Here is a 13,131-nt window from a genome sequence, read left to right as displayed (position 1 = left end):
ACACACACACAGACTCACTCACACACACATACACAGACACACGCACACAGACAGACACAAACAGACACAGACACACAGACACACAGACACACACACAGACTCACTCACACACACATACACAGACACACGCACACAGACAGACACAAACAGACACACACACACAGACACACAGACACACACACAGACTCACTCACACACACATACACAGACACACGCACACAGACAGACACAAACAGACACACACACACAGACACACAGACTCACTCACACACACATACACAGACACACTCGCACACGCACTCGCACGCACACACACACACAGACACACACAGACTCACTCACAAACACATACACACACTCACACACGCACTCACACTCACACACTCACGCACGCTCACACTCACACACACACACACACACACAGACTCACTCACACACACACACACACACACACACAGACAGACACAGACACACACGCACACACACACACAAACTGCGCTTCCATATGGAGCAATTCAGTGTGATTCTGAAACAACAGAACGTTTGATCATATTTCAGTCATTGAATGTGTCTGTATTCAGTCATCGGGTTTAATTCACTCTCTAACACTGAAACAAACCTGAACACAAAGCAGCCTTCTGAGAAAGAGATCTAGATATTGGTTGAAAATGTTCAGATTAGGGCTGCACGATATATCGAAATAGAGGCGATAGCGCGATTATGGCTTAGTGCGATTTGATTTAATTAAATGTAGTTCATGTTCATTAAATGTGTAGTTCATCGTACAGTATTTCAGCGTCTGATAAAGGATTGATTAATTCACTGTAAATCCAGCCGTTCTGAGACGCTCTAATGTTTTTGTTTGCTGGCAACCCGTCAAAATAAAAGCTTGATGGTTTACGGTTTAAAAACAAAAAAATGTTAACATAATTGTTAGTCATTTTAAAGTGAAGTAACATTTTTACTTCACTTTTTAAAATTTTACAGTATTTGTTACAGTATTACAATATATTTCTTATTTTGCTTAATATTTTTCTTCATAGTATTACAATCTCAGTATTAGGGATGTAACGATTAACGATAAATCATGATAAAATTCCCCATGGTTACTATTACCGTTTCATATGTTAATTATCATTCAAACCGTATTAGATTACCGCGATTTGAACAACTCGCGATAAATAAATACCGTCCAGCATAAAGCACAGTTTTCAGTAACGGTCTCACGTGCAGACAGCAGCAGAGTAGTTTAGTTTTGAGTGAAAACAGGGCGGAAAAGCTGGGAGATTTTAAAGGAGTGCTAAGGGAATTATACAAATGAATATATGAAGGAATTAATTATATGAATGTACCTCTGAAGGTTCTGACTGTCTTCAGAAACGATTCGATGGCCTTTTGTTTTCATCTTCGCTCCATGTGATACCTAAAGGAAGTGTTCTTAATCACAATACTGCTCTGTCCACGGAGGTTACGGAAAAAAACTCTAATTCAGCTGTTCCATAAGCGCCACCTGCTGTCAGCGAGTGGAATTACAGCGACTTATATTTACATTCAGCCTGTGTGTGGTTTCTGTCTGGCCAAAAACGGACCGAATCTGTATGCCCTGCTGTAAACTTTGACCGGTTGATGAAAAACAAGCTTATGTGGATTCTACACATTTAAACAATTCAGATAAGCTATCTAAAATACATATAATCATTTATTAATCAATTATCATTTCGACTTATATATTTTCTTTATTTAAAGGCTGAAATGTGAGGTTTACCTTTTTATTAAACTTGTTCAAAACTTTATTTGAACATTTACATTAGATATTTCAGTCAAGTTGTCATTTAAAATCCGAACATCATTGGTAATGTTATTGTTTTAGTGATTATGCAAACAAAAAGTCATTTTATTTGTTGTTTGTTGATTTTTAAATATAAAACTTGGTGTACTGATTTATGTTTCGGTAATTTTTGAACATCTCCAGCACATTTGAACAATACCGTGATAATACCGATAACCGTGATAATTTTGGTCACTATAATCGTGATAAGAAATTTTCATACCGTTACATCCCTACATCCCTACAATAAACTCATTATTATTTTAGAGTCATATTGAATTGGTCAAAAACTAGGAATTCGGCCTATTAAAAGGATAAAATGTTTTTTAAACCTGTTTTTTTTTTTTCTTCAATTTTTTCAAATTATTTTTATTTTCTATGCACATGCACTCCCTGACAAAATCACTCCATTAACTCTAGGATGATTGATTGAAAATGTCCGTATTTTTTTCATATCACGATATACATCGCAGAAAAACAAAATATTAAGTCTGTTTTTCCTAGTTCATTAGTGTTCTTTATATTTGCACTTTAATCTGTTTGTAACGTTTTCTTGCTTTATACTTTTTTGTGTGTGTGTGTGTGTGTGCATTTAAATTTTCTTTTTTATTATTTGAAAAATTGTTTATCTTTTTAACCTATTTTTGTAATTTAATTCAATACAGTGATAATACACTGTATACTGGGATGAAAGTGTCAACATGTATCGATATGAAAATCTCAACCTCACAAAGAAATGATAATCTTTTATTCAGGACTTCTGCTTGATTTGAGCGTTCATTAAATAGCAGTGTCTGTGATTTCTGGTTTGTTTCCGTCAGGACGATGAGGTGGTTCTGCAGTGTGTGGCCTGCATTCAGAAGGAGAACCGCAAGTTCTGCCTGAGCGCTGAGGGTTTGGGGAACCGCCTGTGTTACCTGGAGCCCACGTCAGAGGCCAAGGTGAGGAGAACCATCACCACACGAGAAATCACAACCTCAGGCTGCTTTCACATGAGAGAAACGTCATCATTCTGCATGTGACGTAAACATGCATCTGATTCTGCTGGCATGTATATTTTGTGTGTGTTTCTTGTTCTGTGTGTTTGTGTCAAGTGTATTTATAGAGCTGCTGTTTGTGCGATTGTTCGTCTGTTTTTAATTGTGTAAACTGGTCTCACAGTCTGCTCTCATCATCTTTCTCTAGTTTGAGAGATTTGAGCTTTTTTTCATTAATTGAGTAACTGAACCTGAGCTCTTTGTTAAAGGGTTAGTTCACCCAAAAATGAAAATTAGCCCACAAATGACTCACCCCCGAGGCATCCTAGGTGTATATGACTTTCTTCTTTCAGATGAATCCAGTCGGAGTTATATTAAAAATGGTCTTTGATCTTTCAAGCTGTTTAATGCCACTCAGCGGGGGTTGCATGCATCAGTCCGAAATAAGTTAAATAAAAAGCGCCAAGGAAACACTATCATTGCTGTTCATGAGCGCAAGCGCTGCTTTGTTTACAGCGGTAACCAAGGAAACACTGTATCATTGCTGTTCATAAGTGCAGCAGCTGCTTTGTTTACAGCGGTAACCAAGGAAACACTGTATCATTGCTGTTCATAAGCGCAGCGCTGCTTTGTTTACAGCGGTAACCAAGGAAACAAGCAGCTCTGGGAGCATGACGTATGAGGTCGGCGTTGTGCATGGATTTGGCTAATTTTTATGGATGGGCGCTTTTTATTTAACTTCCTTTGGACTGATGCATGCAACACCCGCTGAGTGGCATTAAACAGCTTGAAAGATCAAAGACAATTTTTTATCTAACTCCGACTGGATTCGTCTGAAAGAAGAAAGTCATATACACCTAGGATGCCTCGGGGGCGAGTCATTTGTGGGCTAATTTTCATTTTTGGGTGAACTAACCCTTTAAGGCTCGTTCACACCATGGATGATAACTATAACCATATCTATAACCATAAAGTTTTAGTAATCATTCTCAGAGAATAGTGAGTCCACCGCTACAACTATAGCATGATTTCTTCCATTTGATGAAAGATAAAAACACTGACAGCCAATCAGAATCCACCGACTTTAAAGAGCTTGAACATTTAAAGCGACAGACGACACAACTGCAGAACGCGCTTAAAATATTGCTATGGTCATATCATAGTTATCGCTATAGTTATTGTTATACTTAACATTATAGTTAATATTGTAGTTGTTGTTGCTGTTGTAGTTATCATTATTGTTAAAGTTATTATTTATTATTTTTGTTGTGGTTATCGTTATAGTTATCGCTGTAGTTATAGTTGTTGTTATAGTTATTACATTTATCGTTATAGTTATTGTGGTTATTGTTATAGTTATTGTCTTAGCTATCATAGTTGTTGTGGTTATTGTTGCAGTTATAGTTAATACAGTTATCGTTAAGGCTGGGCGATAGTTCGATAACGATAATTATCGTGATATAATTTTCCTCAATAAAACGATATGAGGAGTTTGATAAATGTTCGATATAATGTTTATGCGCCTACAGTGGAACGAAACCGTGCAACTCATTTGAATCGCGCCACACGGACCATTTATCCGCTTGGATCACATTGCTGTTCATAAGTGCAGCAGCTGCTTTGTTTACAGCGGTAACCAAGGAAACACTGTATCATTGCTGTTCATAAGTGCAGCAGCTGCTTTGTTTACAGCGGTAACCAAGGAAACACTGTATCATTGCTGTTCATAAGTGCAGCAGCTGCTTTGTTCATTATAGTTATCATAACAGTTTTTGTTATAGTTATTGTGGTTATTATAGTTCTGTCAGGACCACTATCGTCAAAATGATAGATACTTAGCATAAAGTTTGGTTTGGCGTTATGGTTCTGTTCTGTGCAAACCTCCCTGCCCATCCATGCAGCCTGTCATGAATGAGCAGGGAGAGCAACAATAATAACCCCCCCAGGGTTAACAGAACAGAACAAGGCAGATATCATTAATGTACTCAATGATATTTAAGTGTAACACTTTATTCAAGATAAAGGAGTCTGATTAGCAAGGAATATCAGAAAGCGAAGTCCTGACTGTGGCGAAAGGTGGAGCTGGGGATGGAGGAGGGTAATTTGCTCCGAAGCAAGCTGAAAAGCTGCTGAATAATACTGAATACAGCTTATATAGGAATGCCGCGATAGGTGTCGTATTCCTATAGGTAGATGTGATCAGCTGAGAATCAGCTGATGCAAGCTTGACTCACGTGACCTGCCAGAACTAACGCTAAAGCTTAATTTATTGTCATAGTCGTAATAGTTGTTGTTGTGGTTAGCGTTGTAGTAATAGTTGTTATATTTATTGTTATAGTTACGGTCATGGTTATAGTTGTCGTTGTGGTTATCATTAATGTCGTCATTATAGTTACCGTTATAGTTAGTGTAGTTGTTGTGGATATCGTTATAGATATTGTTGTAGGTATTATAGTTATCGTTGTGGTTTTTGTTTATAACCTAGTTACCGTTATTTTTATAGTTACCGTTATAGTTGTAGTTATCATAGTTATGACTGTAGTTATCGTCATAGTTATTGTTGGTGTGAAGTTTCTGTGTCGAGCTCATAGATGCGACTAACTGAATTCTTCCACATCGCTCCTCGTTGACTTTAGCGCGCACTTTAGCTTTGTTTGCGTGTTTCTCGTCCTGAGCTGTGGATGGAGACGTGCTCACTGTCCTCACCGGCTTTAGTTCTGATCTCAGAGCCGGATGTGATGGTAATTAGCTGAGACGGGGATGATGTACAGTGGGGCAAAAAAGTATTTAGTCAGCCACCAATTGTGCAAGTTCTCCCACTTAAAAAGATGAGAGAGGCCTGTAATTTTCATCATAGGTATACCTCAACTATGAGAGACAAAATGAGAAAAAAAATCCAGAAAATCACATTGTAGGATTTTTAAAGAATTTATTTGCAAATTATGGTCGAAAATAAGTATTTGGTCAATAACAAAATTTCATCTCAATACTTTGTTATAATATACCCTTTGTTGGCAATGACAGACGTCAAACGTTTTCTGTAAGTCTTCACAAGGTTTTCACACACGGTCTCGCGCTGCTGCTTTGGCTTCGTTGAGCGTTTTCTATTCTTATGAGAAGCGTCGCTCCTCAGGGAGAAAGAGAACTAATGATCCACTTTCACAGCTGATGAGCTGAGCGCTTAAAACACTTCAGCAGGACTCGCTCATGATCGATGACTGTTAGACGATAAACACATGTACATGCACCCAAACCTTTCTCAAGACCTTTGATCGCAAATTCAGTAGTTTAACAACACATTCCCATATTAATGATTCTCTGATGTTCGTTAATGATCACATGACATGCAGCTAAACAAATGAAATATTTAGTGTTTCATTTTCATTAGTTTTTATTTTAATCTTATATTTTTATGAATTAATTGTCAGTAAGTGTTTTATTTTGTTTTTATTTTAAAAGTATTTCATTTTAAGTGTTTTATCTTGATTTGTTTTATATTAAGTGTATTTATTTTAATTTTATTTTGTTATGAGTGAATTGTTTTATTTGTTTTGTTTTTATTGTAAAAAGTTTTATTTTTATGAAATAATTGTTATTGTTTTGCTTTTATTTTAAATTGATTTTAATTGTATATTTTATGAATTAATAATTAGTTTTATTTTGATTGTTTTTTATTTAAAATTTATTTATTTTAATTTCATTTTTTTTAGGAGTTAATAGTGTTTTATTTTACATTTTTATTTTAATTGTAAATTTGTATGAATTAATTAAGTGTTTTATTTATAGTTTTTTTGTTTATTTTAATTTGATATTTTTATGAATTAAGTGTTTCATTGTAATTTATTTTAAAAATGTTTATTTTAATTTTAGATTTTTATGAATTAATAGTTTTATTTCGATTTTTTGATTTTAAAAGATTTGATTTGAAATTTATTTTAATTTTACATTTTGATTTACTACTGTTAATCATTGCAGAATGTGTGCACAGACTTTATTTTTATAATAATATAATATTAATTAATTTATGTACTTACAATATTTTGTTGTGTATTTTAATTTGTCTGGTAATCAAATGCAGGCATAAAACATTAATTGAATTTATATTTTATTAAAATGAAAATTAAACAAACCCTTTAATTTTTTTAACCCTTTAAACAAAGTCTTGCACAACAGAGGTTTACTGTTCAAACTAAAGCATGGAAGAAAAATGGTGTGATTGTTCCCTTAAAAAATAAGTTTTTTAACGTATGGATTTATGAACAACATGCATTGATATGTAGAAGCTCTGGCTCGTTTGTATCGTAGAGCTGCTCCTCATGTGATGAACTATATATGTATATATATAGTTTTTATAATAACCCTGGTGAGTTTACAGGGCCAAAGCAACTAGTTCAGAAGTGCGACTGCTGGAAAGAATCTCTTGAAGGTTCTTCCGCAGGTCGTGTCCTAATAACAAAGAGCTGAAGCTCTGAGAAAGTTTCTCCAGCAGACCTGGATTACCTGGACATCGTGATCCACTTTCATGAGTGTTTGTTTGCTGTTCTCCAGTAAAGGAGGCCAGTGTGCTGTTGGATGTGCTTCATTTATCTTCTCATTGCTCACCTCATACTGTCAGCGGGATCTTCTGGCCTCTTTGGCTTCAATCCCAAACCTGCGCCGAACACGAGAGCGGCTCTAAATCACACTCGAACCTTCAGTTTCCTTCTGCATAACGAACTCTAGTTCATTCTCTGAACACTTATGGATGCCGGGTTATTAGAGGGTCTTGCAGTTATTTCATGTTTTAAAGTACACATTTTCACAGTCATGTTTTGTTGTGGTTAAAGTGCAAGAAAGATCTGATGCTCAAACATGCATGATATTTACCAAAGTTTATTTAGCTGAAAAATGAAACTGAGAGTAAAGTTTATTTAATAACTATATAATTAAATTTGCACGCAGGGTTGCACGCAGGGTTATTATAGTTAACTAAAACTAAAGCTGAAACTAAAATAAAAAAAATATTAGAAATAAAATAAACAAAAACGGAAATTAAGTAAAATATAAACAACTTTATTTCAGCTAGTTTCTGATTTTAATTTGTTTTAACTTAGCTAAAATTTACTAAAGTAACTATTTTAAAAACTAAACTAAAACTGAAATTAAAAATAATATATATAATAAAAATATACATAAATAATATAATATTTAAATAAGTAATATATATATATATATATATATAAAATAAACAATTATATTTTATATATATTTAAATATATAAATAACAAAATCAGCAAAATTACTAAAACTTTAACTAAAATTAAAATATTAATAAAAACTATAATAATATCTCAATGATACTAAAGTAACACTGTTTGTACAAAAAAATTAATTGACCAAAAAAAATCCACTCTTTAATGATATATCAATTTTTGTTGAAATATAAACATTTAAACAGTGGCTGTACTAAATCTTGTATTCATGACAGATTTATTCAAATAATGAAAGCAAAAGTGGAACGAATATTTCCTTCAAAACTGTTCCGACCGAAACGGTAAATTAATTTTTGCCTGAATATTTTTGTTTGCTGAAAACTACTACTTGCACACTCAGAGTTTTGTATTTTGCACATAATATTAAGTCTAGATGAATATATAAAAAACTATATATTGTAGTTCTAAAGAGATAATGCAGGGTTTTCTTGTAGCTCAAGCAGTAAAACATGGTGCTTGCAACGCCAAGGTCATGGGTTCGATTCCGTGCATGAACTGAGAGGAATGAGTGCATTCAGTGCTTTGGTGAAAGCGTCTGTCAAATGCATGAATGTCAGTGTAGTTTCAGTAATTCAGCACTACTGTGTGTTCATGTGCGTCTAAATAGAAATTAAGAGGAATCATGTGTTTTTATGCATTTATCTTAATCATTGTGTTTTGGGTTTTCAGTGGCTGTGAAATGAAAATGTGCCGTTTTTTTGCGTGTGATTTCTTTGTTATATTGTGTGTGTGTTTCAGTATGTTCCTCCAGATCTGTGCATCTGTAGTTTTGTGCTGGAGCAGTCGCTGTCTGTCCGCGCGCTGCAGGAGATGCTCGCCAAAACCGGACAAAACAACGACGTACGTATGAAAACACCCCAAACACAGATGAACAATCAGCATCAATATTGTGATGTGAAGCCGTGGGTTTAAAGGTGGGGTAAGCGGTTTTTCAAAAACGCTTTATAAAACTGATTTGGGCCGAATAGCAAAACAAACATGTAGCCAATCAGCAGTAAGGGGCGTGTCTACTCATGTGGAGGAGAGAGAGTTCAGTGCACACATTAGCCGAGCCGAGCGACAGAAAGCTAGAGATGGCGGATAAAAAAACAAAAGAGAAAAACGTCTGCAGAACTTGAGTCTGAGAACTCAAGGAGCGAAGGCCTGCGATCGGACGCCGAGGTTGCTTTGTTTCTTCTCGATCGGTGAGTAACACCGTGTCTGCGGCGCATCACCTAAAGTCTGTCTACACTGGACACGACAAAGCGACCGTTGAAAATCATTTGATAGAACGCAGCAGCATTTTGATGTCACGCCGCATCCAGTGTAGACCATAGATATGTGTATATATCTATGGTGTAGACAGCATCATTGATTATAATGAGTTCTATAGTATTTTGTCGCGCCGCGCCACTCGCGTCTGGTGTAGACACGGTGTAACATTGGTTTTGCTTGGTTTCACAGAACTAATCCATTGCCTGGGTTGCGTACGTGTGTGTGGGGTGGAGCTATCAAAATAGGGGCGAGACCCTTTTGGGGTATAGGGCGTGTTTGTTTTGGTGATTTCAAATGTCAACATTGGCTACCAGAAATCACTTACCCCACCTTTAACTAGCAGTGATTAATTTGCTTTGGTCAGAATATCTTGTGTTCAGTAATAAACGAAGCTGTCAGAACAAACTCTCATCCAGGAGCTTGGGTTTCTGTGAGCCGGTCTGATGTGAAGACCAGTGACGTGCACTAGTTTAAATACATATTTCATTTTTGCTGGCTCAGTCAGGCCATTCGATTTTTTTACTGAACTTACAAATATATGACAGTTAGTTTGGAAAATGAATGTAATATTACATCTGAAAAAGTATATATATATTTATATATTCATTAAATAAAATGTATATTCCTTACTTGAAATAAATAAATTGAACAAATAAATTTAAACTCGTTTTATTTCAGCTATTATATTATATATTCATTACTTGAAATAAAATAAAATTTAACCTCAAGTAAACATCCTCCTACATAGTTCAAGTGGTTTGTAAAATGAATGCATAATTTTTTTAATATATTTTATATTTATAGAGTAATCTGAGGTTCAGGGTCTCGGTGTTGATAGTCTGCGGGCGGTTTAGTCGCACCAGCATCAGTCTGTAGGTCTGTAGTGTCTCTTCATGATCTGCTCGAAGCTGCAGGGCTTTTGTTTAAAGGTCAGACATCTTTAAGGTCCAGCCGACGCTGCTTTTGCCCCCCGTGGATCATAAAGGTCTCCTCATCGGCTGATGACCTTCGGTCTCCTGGAGTGTGTTTGCCATCGCTGGACAGGGTTGAGAGAAATCACTGGGATAGATGTTTTAATGGTCAAAACATATATGCTAAATATATGTTGTAAACAGTGAAGCTCAATGAAATATATTTTTGAAATATGTATTTTTTTGCTGCGTGGGAAATGTGTATAATGTTAATTTCACATGGTGTATCTGTTGTGTAATGATGAGTGTTTATCATCAAAAGCAAACGTCTCAAGCTGTTTTCTGTTGTTTCTTCACGCCTCCCGCAGCAGTTCATTAGAAAGGTGAGTGATTCTCACTGTCATCATGTTGTGATTTGTGTGTGTCTGATGATGGAGTGACTGTAATCGCTGTGTTTTCAGGCGGCTCAGAGCGGAGGACACCGGACGTTACTGTACGGTCACGCTGTGCTCCTCAGACACTCCTTCAGCAGGATGGTTCGTCAGCGTCATCCTCCATCAGATCAGTCTGTTTCTGCCACGGGATAAAAAATCTAAAAGCTATAGAGACCTTTTCTCACGTTTCTGAGAAAAAAAGGTCAGAACTGCCAGATATAAACTCAGAATTGTGAGTTTTAAAATTAAGAATTGCGGCATTTTAAATAAAAAAAATCATGAGATTTCAAATGAAGAATTGCGAGATTTCAAATTAAAAGTAATGAGATTTCAAATGAAGAATTGTACGATTTTAAATTAAGAATTGCGAGATTTCAAATGAAGAATTTTAAGAATTCAAATGAAGAATTGCGAGATTTCAAATTAAAAATCATGAGATTTCAAATGAAAGATTGCGAGATTTCAAATGAAGAATTCAAATGAAGGATTGCGAGATTTTAAATTAAGAATTGTAAGAATTCAAATGAAGAATTGCGAGATTTCAAATTAAAAATCATGAGATTTCAAATGAATTGCGAGATTTCAAATAAAAAATCATGAGATTTCAAATGAAGAATTGCAAGATTTTAAATAAATCATGAGATTTTAAATGAAAAATTGATATTTAAAATTAAGAATGGAGAGATTTAAAATAAAAAATCTAAAGATTTAAAATTTAAAATTACAAGATATAAACTGAATTGCGAGATTTCAAATGAAAAATCATGAGATTTCAAATGAAAAATCATGAGATTTAAATTAAAATGAAAAATCATGAGATTTAAAATTAAGAATTGCAAGATTTTAAATAAAAAATTATGAGATTTCAAATGAAGGATTGCGAGATTTCAAATGAAAAATCATGAGATTTCAAATGAAGAATTGCGAGATTTCAAATGAAGAATTTTAAGAATTCAAATGAAGAATTGCGAGATTTCAAATTAAAAATCATGAGATTTCAAATGAAAGATTGCGAGATTTCAAATGAAGAATTTTAAGAATTCAAATGAAGAATTGCGAGATTTCAAATTAAAAATCATGAGATTTCAAATGAATTGCGAGATTTCAAATGAAGAATTGCAAGATTTTAAATAAAAAATTATGAGATTTCAAATGAAGGATTGCGAGATTTCAAATTAAAAATCATGAGATTTCAAATGAAGGATTGCAAGATTTCAAATAAATCATGAGATTTTAAATGAAAAATTGATATTTAAAATTAAGAATTGAGAGATTTAAAATAAAAAATCTAAAGATTTAAAATTAAAAATGTGTGAAATTTTCAAAATTAAGAATTGCGAGATTTAAAATTAAAAATTACAAGATATAAACTGAATTGCGAGATTTCAAATGAAAAATCATGAGATTTCAAATGAAAAATCATGAGATTTAAATTAAAATGAAAAATCATGAGATTTAAAATTAAGAATTGCAAGATTTTAAATTAAAAATCATGAAATTTAAAATTAAGAATTGCAAGAAATAAACTCTGAATTGCGAGTTTTAAAATGAAAAATTGTGAGATTATAAATTAAAAATCATGAGATTTAAAATAAAGACTTGCGAGATTTCAAATGAAGAATTCTGAGATTGTATCTTGCAATTCTGACTTTCAGAATTGCGAGATATAAAAATATGTGAGATAAGAAAAAGAAAAATCTCAATTATTATTATTTTTTTATCCTGTGGTGGAAAAAAGCTTCCGTAGTTTGACTTTCTGCAGGGTGTGTGAGAGTTGAATGTTTTCTGTCGCAGTATCTGACCTGTTTGAAGACGTCGCGCTCGATGACGGATAAACTGTCGTTCGATGTGGCGATGTGGGAAGACTCGACAGGTGAAGCATGATTGTTCAGGCTGAAGGTGAAAGTCTGACACATCAGCAGCTGATGATCCGATGATCCATGTTCTCAGGCGAGGCCTGCTGGTGGACCATTCATCCCGCGTCTAAACAGAGATCAGAGGGGGAGAAGGTGCGTATCGGAGATGATCTCATACTCGTCAGCGTCTCATCGGAGCGATATCTGGTGAGTGTCAAGTACACTAAACATTACGTTTGATTTTCTTCAGGTGTGAATATATCGATCTAAATTATTTATGTTTTTTTTTTATTTCCATGGCTACTAAGCTTTTAATTATAGTTTAAATTATCATTATTATTATTGTTATTAATAATAATAATATTAATACTATTTTTAATCATTCATTTAAATTCAATTACATTTTTGTATTTATTGAGTTAACTTTAATTGTATTTTTGTATATTTATTATTTTATGATCTTGTATTCATTATGTACTTTATTTTATAGTTTAGAATACAATTTATTTGTTTATTAAATTGATGCTATTTTAAAGATCATTATTTTGTGTATTTGGTGTAGCAGAATATGTTGACATGCTTTAATGTTCAAAAAACACATTATTTTTCAAATACTGTA

General features: G+C 34.0%; 1 pseudogene; it reads left to right on the top strand.

Annotated features, from left to right (window-relative positions):
- Positions 1–1,087: 1,087 nt before the first annotated feature.
- LOC107567341 (ryanodine receptor 3-like) overlaps positions 1,088–13,131 on the top strand; it is a 151,036-nt pseudogene continuing 138,992 nt past the window's right edge.

The sequence above is a fragment of the Sinocyclocheilus grahami genome, unplaced genomic scaffold, assembly GCF_001515645.1.
Source record: "Sinocyclocheilus grahami isolate Dianchi unplaced genomic scaffold, SAMN03320097.WGS_v1.1 scaffold1149.1, whole genome shotgun sequence".
Lineage (NCBI taxonomy): Eukaryota > Metazoa > Chordata > Actinopteri > Cypriniformes > Cyprinidae > Sinocyclocheilus > Sinocyclocheilus grahami.
The sequence above is the reverse complement of the archived record's forward strand: the minus strand, read 5'-3'. Positions and strand labels throughout refer to the sequence as shown.